This window comes from Coenobita brevimanus, chromosome 40 (genome assembly GCF_032717465.1).
Source record: "Coenobita brevimanus isolate Jiangsu-jjx chromosome 40, ASM3271746v2, whole genome shotgun sequence".
In the NCBI taxonomy this organism is placed as follows: Eukaryota; Metazoa; Arthropoda; class Malacostraca; order Decapoda; family Coenobitidae; genus Coenobita; species Coenobita brevimanus.
In genome coordinates, this window is record NC_136993.1 from 22629249 (window position 1) to 22642205 (window position 12957).

Below are 12957 nucleotides of genomic sequence, written 5' to 3' on the forward strand. Positions count from 1 at the left end.
ACCGCTGACAAAGGTCCCCAAAACTGGGTCATTCCACAAGATGCCGCCGCACAGTCAAAGAAACCAGACAGTCATCACAATAGGGAGGGGGCGCCCTCTCCATTAAAAAACCATGAGTAAGCCTGGTGTGGCCAATCTGGAGATGGGCCAAAGCTGTTTCCCACTGTCGGGATAGTCCCACATACCCCCCATCGCCCAGGTTCCAACGAATGCTGCAGTTTGTTTGCCCCTACTGCATCCCACCTTCTCTGCCAACAGAGACAGACAGCCTCCACAGTGGTTGCACATAAATCCTCGGATGGGACACAGTAATGAGGAGAGGAAGGGCGAGAGGCAGCAGCTCTCGCCAAAGAGTCAGCACGCTCATTGCCCACGACCCCCACATGTGCAGGGACCCAACACAGTTGTACAGAGTATCCTCGCCTACCTGATAAGTAGAGTCATTCCAAAACAGACAGGACTAGGGGATGTGATGGAAAGCCACGAGACAAAGCTTGTAATGCACTGGCTGAGTCACTAAAAATGGTAAAAGAAGCTGGAGGAAAACTAAAAATCAATTCAACTGCGAATAATATGGCAGTAATTTCGTTTCGTTTCGTTTCGTTTTTAAAGGCTCCAACATGCTTGCATGTGTCGGCCTTGGTCACCTAATGGCGGCTCTCCACGCTGCACGATCCATTGCAGCCTCCCTGTTCAGTCCCTTAACCCTAAGGTCACACTTAATGACCTCGTCCCATGTCTTTCTCGGTCTACCCCTCACAACCCCACCCCCAATATTAACACTTCTCACCTTCCTCACCCAATTATCATCCCCCATCCTCTCCACATGTCCAAACCACCTCAATCTACCTCTCCTCATCACAACACCAATACACTCCAGTCCCATCCTACCTCTCAACTCTTCCATTGTAAACCCAACCCCTCCAGGCCTTGGACGCAGGGACGCACTGCACATCCACCTAATCATTGTCATTTCAGTACGTCTGAGCCGGCGAATGTCTTCCTCCTTCACTGCCCAGGTCTCACTACCATACAGCATTACACTCCTAACACATGCTGCATACAAAGACCCCTTAGCACGTAGGGAGAGTCCTCTCAATGTCAGGAGAGGCAAGAGCTCCCTGAACTTCTTCCAACCACTTCTCACCCTAGCCACAGAGCTAGCTCCAGCCCCACCTCCAGCACACAACATGTCTCCCAAATAACAAAACTCTTCCACACACTCAAGAGATTCACCAGCAAGTTCAATCCTTTCACGTCTGACGATCTCCACCTGCTCACCCCGGCACGCCGTACACATAAAATCAGCATTATCTCGCAGTCTACCTCTGATACCACTACATCTCTTAAGCACCCATTTATCACACACACTGCACAAGATGGAATTACTTCCCACGCCCTTGTGGCAAACTGCACATGGCCACTCTCCCTCGTCTTTGACAGTACCGCCACCAACCCTAGATATCATCACTTTTGTTTTATCTGCATTTACCCTTAAACCCTTTTGCCCCATACCATCTCTCCACTTCCTAAACCTTTCCTCCGCCTCCCTTTCATTCTCTGCAATCAACACCAAATCATCAGCATACAACAACTCCCACGGGAGTCCGTTTCTAAAGTCACGTGAAAGGGCTTCAAGTACCATGATAAACAACACGGGACTCAAGACTGACCCCTGATGCACACCAACATTCACGGAAAACTCATCAATCAAATCTCCATTCACTCTCACCTGGGTGTGAGCACCCACATACATGGCCATAACCACCCTAACCAGCCACTCCTCCAAGCCATGCTTTCTCATTGCCCACTTCACCACCTCTCTAGGGACTCTGTCAAAGGCCTTTTCCAAATCAACAAAAACAAAAAAAAGATCCCTTCTCCTACCAATATATTTTTCCTGAAGCTGTCGAACAATGAATATGGCATCAGTGGTCCCCCTACCTGGCATAAACCCAAACTGCATCTCATCAATATTCACTCTTTCTCTAATCATACCTTCTAAAACTCTCTCCATTACCTTCATTATCTGATCTAAAAGCTTTATACCTCTATAATTTCCTCTTTCCAGGGCATCACCCTTCCCTTTATACACATTTACAATTACACTCTTCAGCCAATCATCTGGGACAACACACTCATAAATAATCCTGTTTATCAGGTCAGTGACTAAACTCACCCCTATTTCGCCTGAGGCCTTCAACATTTCGGCAGTCAACCCAGACACACCTGCTGCCTTCCCCACCCTCATCCTGCCTATTGCCTCATTCACAGTAGCAGTATCAATCAAAGGCCAAGGGCCAGACACTGGATCTGCTGGCTCCAAACCTTCCCTGTCCCAGTCAAACTCCTCATTCAACAACCGGTTATAATGCTCTCTCCATGCATCTTTAATATCCTCACTGTTCACCACTACCCTTCCTTCATCATTCTTCACACACTGCTCACCTATGATATCCCGATTATCCCTCTTCATCTGACCTGCCACCCGAAATATATTTTTCCTTTCCCCATGATTTAGGTTATCAAGTAATTGTCTCTGTGACTCAGACTTTGCCCTGTATACCTCTCTCCTAGCCCTACGCTTGGCAGCCAAATATTCCTCTTTGCTACCACCCTTCTTCCATTCCCGGAAAAGCCTTCTTTTCTCCTTAATTGCAGCTTCTACACCCTCATCCCACCACCAAGTTACTTTATGTCTTGGTGGTCCTCTTGTCCAGCCGCATGTTACATCAGTAACTCTCAAGAAATTGTTCTTGAGGGCTCTGTACTGTTCATTAACGCCTCTGTCTACAGCTCCCTGTTCAGCCACCACTCTCCTCAACTCGCTATAGAAGGCATCCCTTACTACTTGGTTTTTCAGCTTCCATATTTTCCTCCTAGGTACATAAGTCCTCTTTTTCATCACTTGTTCTTTAAGCACCATATCACAAATCAATAGTTTGTGCTGCTGCACACACTCCTCACTTCCTATAACTTTAACATCCCTCACTAACCTCCTATCGGCCCTCCTAACCAGAAAATAATCTATCTGACTGCTATTTCCCCCAGATTCATACGTAATTAACCTACTGTCTCTTTTCCTAAAATATGTGTTGCACACAATCATGTCCGTTGCCTCCCCAAACTCGAGTATCCTTTCCCCTTCTGCATTCCTTAGACCATATGCACATCCCCATGCACTCCTTCATAACCTTGTGCTGCTTCACCTACATGACCATTTAAGTCCCCTCCCAAAATCACTATCTCATCATCCCGCATACCACCCACTACACGTATTAAATCATCCCAGAATCTATCTTTCTCTGATTCATCCAATCCTGCCTGTGGAGCATATGCCGATATAATCACAGCTATCTTTCTTCACAACAGAATTTTCACTACCAATATCCTATCGCTTACTCTCAAAACATTCATAACATATTCCACCCATTTCTCCGCAACCATCACACCAACACCTCCATATCCGTCTGTCCCCCCCTGCCAAAACAACTTATAGCAACAGTCCTTCCCAACAATCTTTCTGGCTGATCCACCCCTGTACCGGACTTCCTGCAAACATGCCACATCCACCCACCTCCTACTGAATGCCTCAACGACTTCCCCTGCTCTTCCCCTCAAACTTCCCACATTCCATGAACCCACCCTCATCCCCATGGGTGATTTACTGTCCTCAGGCTTGCTTTGAAATCTTTTTTGTTTTGTCATCTTCAGTATTAATAAATGGGGACAGGCACAGCACAGGTCCCACTCACTGCACAATCCCAGGTCCAGGCAATGGATCTGGGACCCCTAGCCCACCAGCTTACCAGTGGCTGTGGTAGTGGCCTCGGGGCACCCTGCCAGGACAGCTGCAGGGACACCCTCCAAGCGCGTCTTGGCACTGCAACGATCCCGCCATTATACACCCACTGATAGGGCAGCCTCCTGGGGCGCTACTCCCAGGTTCGGGCCCCTCTCTATTGGGCGGAAGCGGCAGCCTGGGAACCGCAATGCCCTGTACCCTCTAGCACAGGCCCGAGCCCCATCTCGCCCCGGACCCATGATCTATGCCGGCGGAACCCCCGCTACGCCTCCCCCCAGAAGTCCGCCACTAGGTAGCGGGGGCAAAGTTTTCTGGCCGCATGCCCTTGCTGGCGCCAACCCCTGTAACGTAGTGGGATACGTTGTGTGAAATGTAAAGTGCATGTGGTGTAGTGCATAGATAGTTAGAGAAAATGTTTGGGAGAGTATGCTGGTCTCCTCTCCATGTTACTGTCACACTGAAAAGGTCAGCAAAGGGGGATGGTTAGATAGCTAGTGAAACAGGAGCTCCAGCTCTCCCTATCACCAGCATTCCCATTCCCCTCGGGAGTACTACCCTGTTCGGCCCGTGCTACGGCCTCCTCCTCAGCAGTAAAAACAGATGCAGAAGGAGGGAGACTCCCACCGTGGCTGAAATCACGAAAAATTACACCAACACCTGTCCCCACATGGGATTTAGAGCCATGAGTATATACAGGGATCGAATCATTATGAGCAGAAGCGTATTCTAAAAAATAGGACAAAGCTGCCTGTGAGGAAAGGGAGGCCTTCCTTTCCAGAAAGTAATCACATGGTTGTACCTTTGGGAGAAGCCAGGGAGCCACTCGCGGGACATGCATAGGGCAAACAGGGTAGGACTGAACACCCAACTCCCCCATGGCAACCCTCGTTCTGTACCCAAACGGGTGTGGATAGCAAGGGAGGGTGTTATAAAAGGGGAGAAGACCAACCTCGGAGATAGCCTTACAACTCAGTGAGGCTGGAAGACGGTGAAGGTGATGCCAATACTGCACCATTAAGAACTGCAAGCAGAGATCCAGTGGTGGTTCGTTTGCTTCAACCAATAGACATTCAATCGGAGAAGACCGGAAAGCCCCAGTTGACAAACGAATCCCAGCATGATGGACCGAATTTAGTGGCTGCAGCCTTGCCTCAGTGGCGGAAGAGTATACCACACACTCATATTCCAATTTGCTCCTTACTAAGGCACGGTAAAGGCGGAGCAGGATGGTTCTGTCAGCGTCCCAAGACAAGCAAGATAGAGTCCATAGGAGAGATAGGACTCAGAGGCACGATAGTCGTAAAGAACAGATATGTGGTGTCCACGTCAGTCTCATGTCAAAAACAAGACCAAGAAACCTTGCCTCATCCACACATCACACCGTGTGGCCATATATCAGGAGGTCTGGGTCTGGGTGTACACTTCTCAAACGGCAGAAATGCAAGGCCACCGTCTTCGTTGGGGAGAAACGGAAACCATGCATGGTGGCCCAATGAGAGACCCTGTCCAGAGCGAGCTGCATGCGGCATTCAGCCACGGACATTCAGGAAACAGCATACCAAAGAGCCAAATCATCAACATACAGTAAGGCTGAAACCCCTTCTGGAAATGAGGACACAATACCATCCAAAGCTAGAGCGAAAAGGGTCACACTGAGGACACTCCCTTGAGGCACCCCTTCTTCCTGATGGTATGAAGGAGACAGGGTGACACCAACCCTAACCCTGAATGGGCAGTCACGAAGAGAAGTTATTGTAAACAGGGGCAGCCTGCCACATAAACCTAAAGAATGGAGTTGTTGGAAGATACTTAACCGCCATGTAGTATCATAAGCCTTTTCTAGATCAAAGAAAATGCACACCAGATGCTGCTGCCTAGCAAAAGCATCACAAGCTGCAGCCTCAAGACGGACCAGTGCATCTGTTGTTGAGCGATATTTTCGAAAACCAGACTGACATGGAGAAAGACATTCGTTCCTTTCTAGGAAATACATTAGGTGCATGTTGACCATTTTCTCAAATAATTTACACAGGCAAGATGTTAAGGCGATTGGCCGAAATGTCAGGGGACTGTAACCTGCCTTCCCCAGTTTCTGGAATGGCAGGACAATAGCCTCATGCCAAGACGAAGGAAGAGTAGATTCCTTCCAGATTCTATTAACCCCTACACCGCGGGCTTGTTTACCAATGACTTGCGTGTGCCGCGGGGTTATTTGGGCTCCGACAGACTCTCAAAAAATATTTGCCAAAAATCATTTATTAGTCCTAGAATAATAAAATTATATATGCTTATGGCACATACCTTCAGCTTTCTCCTGGAATGATTCTTGAGCCTTCGTCGGTTACCGTAGGACTTGTGGAGACCTCTGAAGTAGGGTAACGAAGTCTCCACTTTACACTTCCCGACAACCCGTAATATGATTACCACAGCTAGATACAAACACTATAAACACTATTCTACAATTTTCAAGTAGTTTGGGATCCATACTAAAAAAAAAAACACTGTGAAAGCAATGGAAATTACGAGCGCGTCTGATCGTCGCACTGGCACTAGTTCGCTCTTGGTAGTCTGTCATTTATTATTCATAAAACCCCTCACACTTTATATTTCTATTACTATATAACACTTATATATATCTACAGTCTTTATCCATAAGTTTCCTTCAGTAGTATTAGTTTATTGTCACTGTAGGGATTCAATTTCTTTCAGTAAAATACGTAGCATTCACTTTCTCGTCCTGTATACTGGCATTGAGAGTGAATGTCACTTTCATCTTCACTCTCATAACTCATAGCATTCAGACATGCTAGAGTGAAACTTTCACTTTCATTACTCCTAGGGTATATACTCGTATTCTTATAATACTACTCATATACATTTCTATTTACGTTCTCTATTTTATTTACGTTATTTACATTTCTATTTTATTTACACTGTGTTGTGCACTGTCACTTGAAATCTATCTATCTATTGCCAGACGCCTCAATCCCGTTTGGGGTGGCCACAAACAAATCGCCTCCAAGTCGCCCTGTCCCCCGCCATTTCACTGCCCTGCTCCCAACTCACACCCCCCTCTCTCATATACCTCTCCACCCCATCCCTCCATCTCATCCTCGGCCTCCCCCTCCCTCTTCCCCCCTCCACCTCACTCACATACACTCTCTTCGTCAGTCTTTCACCCTCCATCCTCTCCACATGGCCAAACCACCTCAGTGTGTTCCTCATAACGCTTCCTATCACATCCACATCCACACCACAACGCTCCTTTATATCCTCATTCGTCAGCCTGTCTCTCCACGTGACTCCACAGGCTCCTCTTAAATAACTCATTTCCACTGCTCTCACTCTTGACTTGTGTCCTTCCAACAATGTCCAAGCTTCACTTCCGTACGTTAGAGTTGGTATCACAATACTGTCATGTAGTAACTTTTTCACTTCCATGCTCACTTCCCTGTTCCTTATCACTGCTTTCAAGGAACCAGCAACCTTTCTTCCCTGCTGTACCCTTTCAAGCACTTCACCCTCCAAACCTCCATCCTTACTCATCACACTACCCAAATACTTAAACGTACTCACATTTTCCAATTCCTCACCATCCAACCTCGCTGTACATTCACTAACTTCACCTCTCTCAAAGACCATCACTTTACTCTTCCCTACATTCACCTTTAGGTTCCGTTTCTTACACACTCTCTCAAACTCATCCACCAAGCCTTGCAGCTCCCCTTCGTCTTCACTCAACAACACAGTATCATCTGCAAACAACAGTACAGGGAGTTTCCAAACACTATCCTCTCTCACCAGGGCCACTCCAACATCCACTACCCTACCTTGTACCTCTTTTATTACCCCATCCATGTACAGATTGAACAACCATGGAGACATGACACATCCCTGTTTCAAACCAACTTTCAAAGAAATAACTTATAAAACTATTTTCCATTGTTCACGTATATTTACATTCATTACTTTCACTTGCTGTTTACACATTATTTACAATTCCACTTGCACTGTTTTACTCAACAGAAAGATCGTAGTCACTCTTTTATCAATTGTCAGCCCTTTACCTCTTTCCACACAAGGTTTAGTAGGGGGTAAAGGTCACAGGGCCATTTGCATGGGGGTGAAAAAAGGCCTTGAAGTCAGCAAGAAGAAACATACGTACTCTCACTTCGGAAGATGAGAGTGAACTGATAACGGAGGACCAGCGTGGAGGCCTGCTAGGGGTTATTCAGAGTTACCAATATTACTTCTTGAAACAGCTAAGTCTAGCACTGATATGATTGGCAGGAAATCTAGACAATACATTATAAATTTGGTAGTTCCAGGTGAATGTAAATATCACTTAGGCTTCTCCCTTCCCTCCTTACATGTATATTTATTACGAAAATAGATTAGAGGCCTACTTAGGAGATATATATTCAGAGCTACCAATGTTATATCTTGAAACAGCTTTGTCTAGCACTGATATGATTGGCAGGAAATCTAGACAATACATTATAAATTAGGTAGTTCCAGGTGAATGTAAATATCACTTAGGCTTCTCCCTTCCCTCCTTACATGTATATTTATTACGAAAATAGATTATACGGCATATTTCAAGGGGAAAAAAACAGCGAAAATTAGCGAACGAGTGCACGTGAGGTGTTGTCAGGTGATAATTAGCCAATTCCAGGTGTATGGCACTCTCACTTACCTTATTTCTTTCTTGTATATATTATTTGGTATAAGAATAGGACATAGGGCTTATTTCAATGGATGAAATCAGTGAAAAATTCCAGGGAAGATTTACTTAGCATAGCACGGCCGGGCAGGCGAGAGGATAGGGTAATGGAGGGGGGGTAGGGAGGGGAGTCAAGAACGGGGAGAAATGGCTAAATTGTCAACAATGGATGGGAGTATAGATGAGATTAGGAGTGCTGACTAGTGTTGGACATTGACAGTACTGATAGATGATACAAGCCCCCACTTGGAAGCCCGGGTGAATTCAAAATAACACAGAATCACAAAAGCGACGCCCCGCGGTATGATCCCTTGCTCCCAAGCGTCACGAAAGTGACGCCCCGCGGTTAAGGGGTTAAAGAGGCTGAGGAGAAAAGACAGTGCATCATTACCCAGGTGTCGAAGCATTGCGTAGGGAATATCATCCGGCCCTGGTGAGGTGTCATGGCAGAGGGAAAGGGCAGACTGGAGTTCACGAAGGGAGAAAGGGAGGTTGTAGGGTTCAACATTCCCCGAGCAGAAGTCCAGCACCCTTGCCTCCTCTATCTCCCATTGTCTGGCGAAAATTGGTGAACTAGTATCTCTATGACTGACCACCACAAAGGCAGATGGAAAAATATCAGCCACAGCTGCAGGGTCACCAATAGGCTCACCGTTAGATATCAGCACAGGGGACCTGCTTTGAGTGAATTTTCCTGAAATCTTCCGCACCCTCTTCCACACCTGAGACACTGGCGTCTTTGAGTTTACAGACGACACATAAGCCTTCCAAGAGTCCCACCTAGCTTGTTTCAGTACCCAACGAGCCTTAGCCAATGCCCTTCTGAACTCGACAAGATTATGCTCTGTCCTGTGTCTATGATAATGGGAGAAAGCTAACTTCTTAGCAAGTACAGCAACACTGCAATCCTCATTCCACCATGGGAGAGGTCGACAGCGATATGTGCCAGAGGTTTTAGGAACAGCATGAGGGGCAGCAGAATGTAGAATGGAGGTAAAGAACGAAACAGCCTCATCAATATGCGGAAAGTCTTCAACTGAGGCATTAACAGATATCAGAGAAGAAAAAAGAGACCAGTTTGCCTTATCCAATCTCCACCTTCGTAGACGGGAACAGGGACTAGATACTGCTGCAGTAAGGAGGATGGGAAAGTGATCACTTCCATGGAGATCTTCCATAACCTCCCAAGTAAAGTCCAGGAGACAGTCAGGAGAGCAGATAGAGATGTCAATTGCAGTAAATGAACCCGTTTGGGGGTGAAAATGTGTAAAGGCCCCAGTATTGAATAGGTCAAGCTCCTCCTCCAGTGAGGATGCCAGCATACTCCCACATTGGTTAACAAGACAGTCATCCCACAAAGGGTGGCGACCATTAACCCGCCCCGTCCCGGCCACTTTTCGACCACTGGTACCCCCCAATCCCGGGCAATTTTCGACCTTTTTTTTTTTTGCTAAAACTTTCGCTTTTGGTGAGAAACATCGAAAATTCATAGAGAAATCGCTCACCTGAGGTTTAAAATACTCATTACAGGTAGGAGAGCCTCCTTACTTTACTGGGTTTTCTATCAGGCTGGCACCAAAGAAAACGAGTTCTATGGGAGGATAACTATTTCACACCACTCATAAACGGTATTTATTTATTTACTGTTACGAATTTATATGTAGTACAAAAGTATATTGGTTTTCAAGCAGTAATATAGGCATTATAAGCATTGTTTCACTCACTAATACCTGACCTTTTTTTGCCACATTACCTGATCATCATTTCTAACTGTTTCTTCCTCTAATGCTATGTAAAGTTTGTCCTCCACATTGTCATTGATTGGGGAATCACTCTGGCCCTGAATTTCGTACCGTGGCATGACATGGCTATACTGGCCAGGTCACTGATAACAGGTGAATTGCTGAGAAAAGGGCATGCAGGGGGGGGAGGAGGTCATGCTGGGTAAGGCATTGTCTCTGCCTGGCATCTTGTTGAGGAAGGTGTCCCGTGTATACGTACCAAAAATGACTCGCGAAAATTGAAAATTGTGGAAATTATGAACCTTGCAATTGCAGGACGTTGAGGTACGTCCTCGGGATTAGCTGTGACAAAACGTGAGGACGTGGAAGTACGTCCTCGGGACGGCGCGGGTTAAAGTCCCCCAAGAGAAGAAAGGGCTTAGGTAATTGGCCAAGAAGGTTCTCAATTTCCACCCTACTGACTGCTGTGTTGGGCAGTAAATAGATGGAACAAACTGTATACCAGCGGTGGGCATACAACCGTACAGCAACACACTGAAGGTCAGACTGGAGGCGGACTGGCCGATGAGGGATGTCAGCTCTTACCAAAACAGCACTACCCCCTACAGGACCCTGGGTTGGCGTTGAGTACAAAGCATTGTACCCAGGTGGTGCATGGGGAGTGGCAAACCATACAAGAGTTTCCTGGAGACACACACACATAGGGGAACAAGTCAGGAGGGTCCACAGCTCCTCCCAATTACTGCGCAGCCCTTGACAATTCCATTGTAGTATACTGGCTGAGAATGCCATAGTACCCATAGTGAGGGAAGGATCAGGATGAGGGGTGAGACAATCTTGCCCCCCAAGCGGGTTTGGATTGATGCTTATGAGAGCCCTTTGGAGGAGCCTGCCCAGCACCAGGAAACCCTCACCCTCTGTCTAACATCCGAAGACAAACGTGAGGATAAGGAAGTTAGTTTTACAACACCCTTTCTTGCAGTGGGCATACCAGTTTGTTTGGAAGGCAGCTTGGGGGCCACCTATAGAGATATAGGACGGCCAGTTCCTTCATCAGAAGCCCTAGAAGTGGAAATAGAATCCACAGGTCTAGAGTCATTTGAGGCCATCCTATGTTTCAGATCTGAAGCACCAACGAGCTGTCCAACATCCCCAGGTGGGGACCGGACCAGAGCTGAAACATCAGCTTCAGCTGTCTCCTGGCTAGATCCCTAAGCCTGCTGGACAGAGGGAACAGGAGAGGTGTTGACAGAAGGGTCAACAACAGAGATCTTAGGTGGCCGGTCCACAGATTCAGAGGACTCTAATGAACAACGGTGACATTTGCCAGGTACAGGTGTAGCCTCGGGCATACTGGCTACGATGGGAGAAGGAGTCCAGTCAACGTGGATGTCTGCCTCCAACACAGAAGTGTGCAAGTCATCAGCCACAGAAGTGGGGGGTGGAAACAGTCGGAGTAGCGGTCGGACAAGCATCTTTCTCACCAACAGTACTAACCATGGGGACAGCATTCTGCATATCACGAGTTGAAGAAGTCGGTACTGGAGTGGGTCGAGGCTGCCTCTGAGATACAGGGCGACGCAGTGGTGTTCTAGAAAGGAGAGAAGCATAAGTAACCCCCAGCTGAAAGAAGAGTGTCTGGGCTCTTCTTTTTGCTTCAGGAAATGAAACCCTCTCATATGTACGAATGGATAAGATCTCTTTTTCAAGGCAGTATCTTGGACAGCTTTTTGAAAAGACAACATGAGGACCTCCACATTGACAGCATTTAATGGGTCCTGTACAGTCGGTGGTATGGCTTGATCCACCACAAAAGACACAGACACCAGGAAGTCCATCTTGTGCAAGGCAGCAAAATTTGCTGATGTAGCCATATCCCTGACAGTACATTGGGGTGGGCACATATGGCTTCACAGGAAGTGACAGCCAAGCCAGCTTCACAGATGTAGGTAGCATTAACCTATCAAATGTTAGGAACAATGCCGGTGTTGGGGTCAAAATTCTTTTGGTTTTCTTCTGTAGGCGTTCGACCTTCATCACACCTGAAGACTGCAGTTCCTCCAGCAACCTGGCCTCTGAGTATCAAAGGAGGTTACGAGAAAAAATCACTCCTTTACACTGGTTAAAAGTACTGTGTGGAGTGCATGAAACATCTGATCCAGAAACTGAGGTTAAACTCAATAATTGCGAGCTCTCTTCAGGTGACGATACTTCAGTGAGGATACTTCCATTGCCCTGTGATGCTAATTGGGGTTCTCTGTCACAAACTGAAATAATTGTATGGTGCAATTCAAAAATGTCAGTATCCAGCACAGATCCACCTCTAGAGGATCTGAGCACTGGATGCTTGGCAAATGACTCAGGCTTCATGTCATCTGAGCTGAACGCAAGAGCCGAACCAACCCGATGTGGTCTCCTCCCAGTCCCAGTTGAATGCTGGGGCATAGAAGGAAAGTCACCACAGGCCTGGAAAGGCTCCAGAGCGGCTATGAGGGTGGTGCAATCCAAAGAACGTCCTGGGACAGAGGCCGTGTTGTCAACAACATATTTATCAAATTTGCCATATGGTCTGCTATAAACTTCATCCCCCCACCCATCCACCCACAACAGAGCCTAACAAGGGTAGGTCTTATGCCAGGGACGACACCACTGGCGACTCCAGAGGTAGCAGGAGAGTACAGTATATG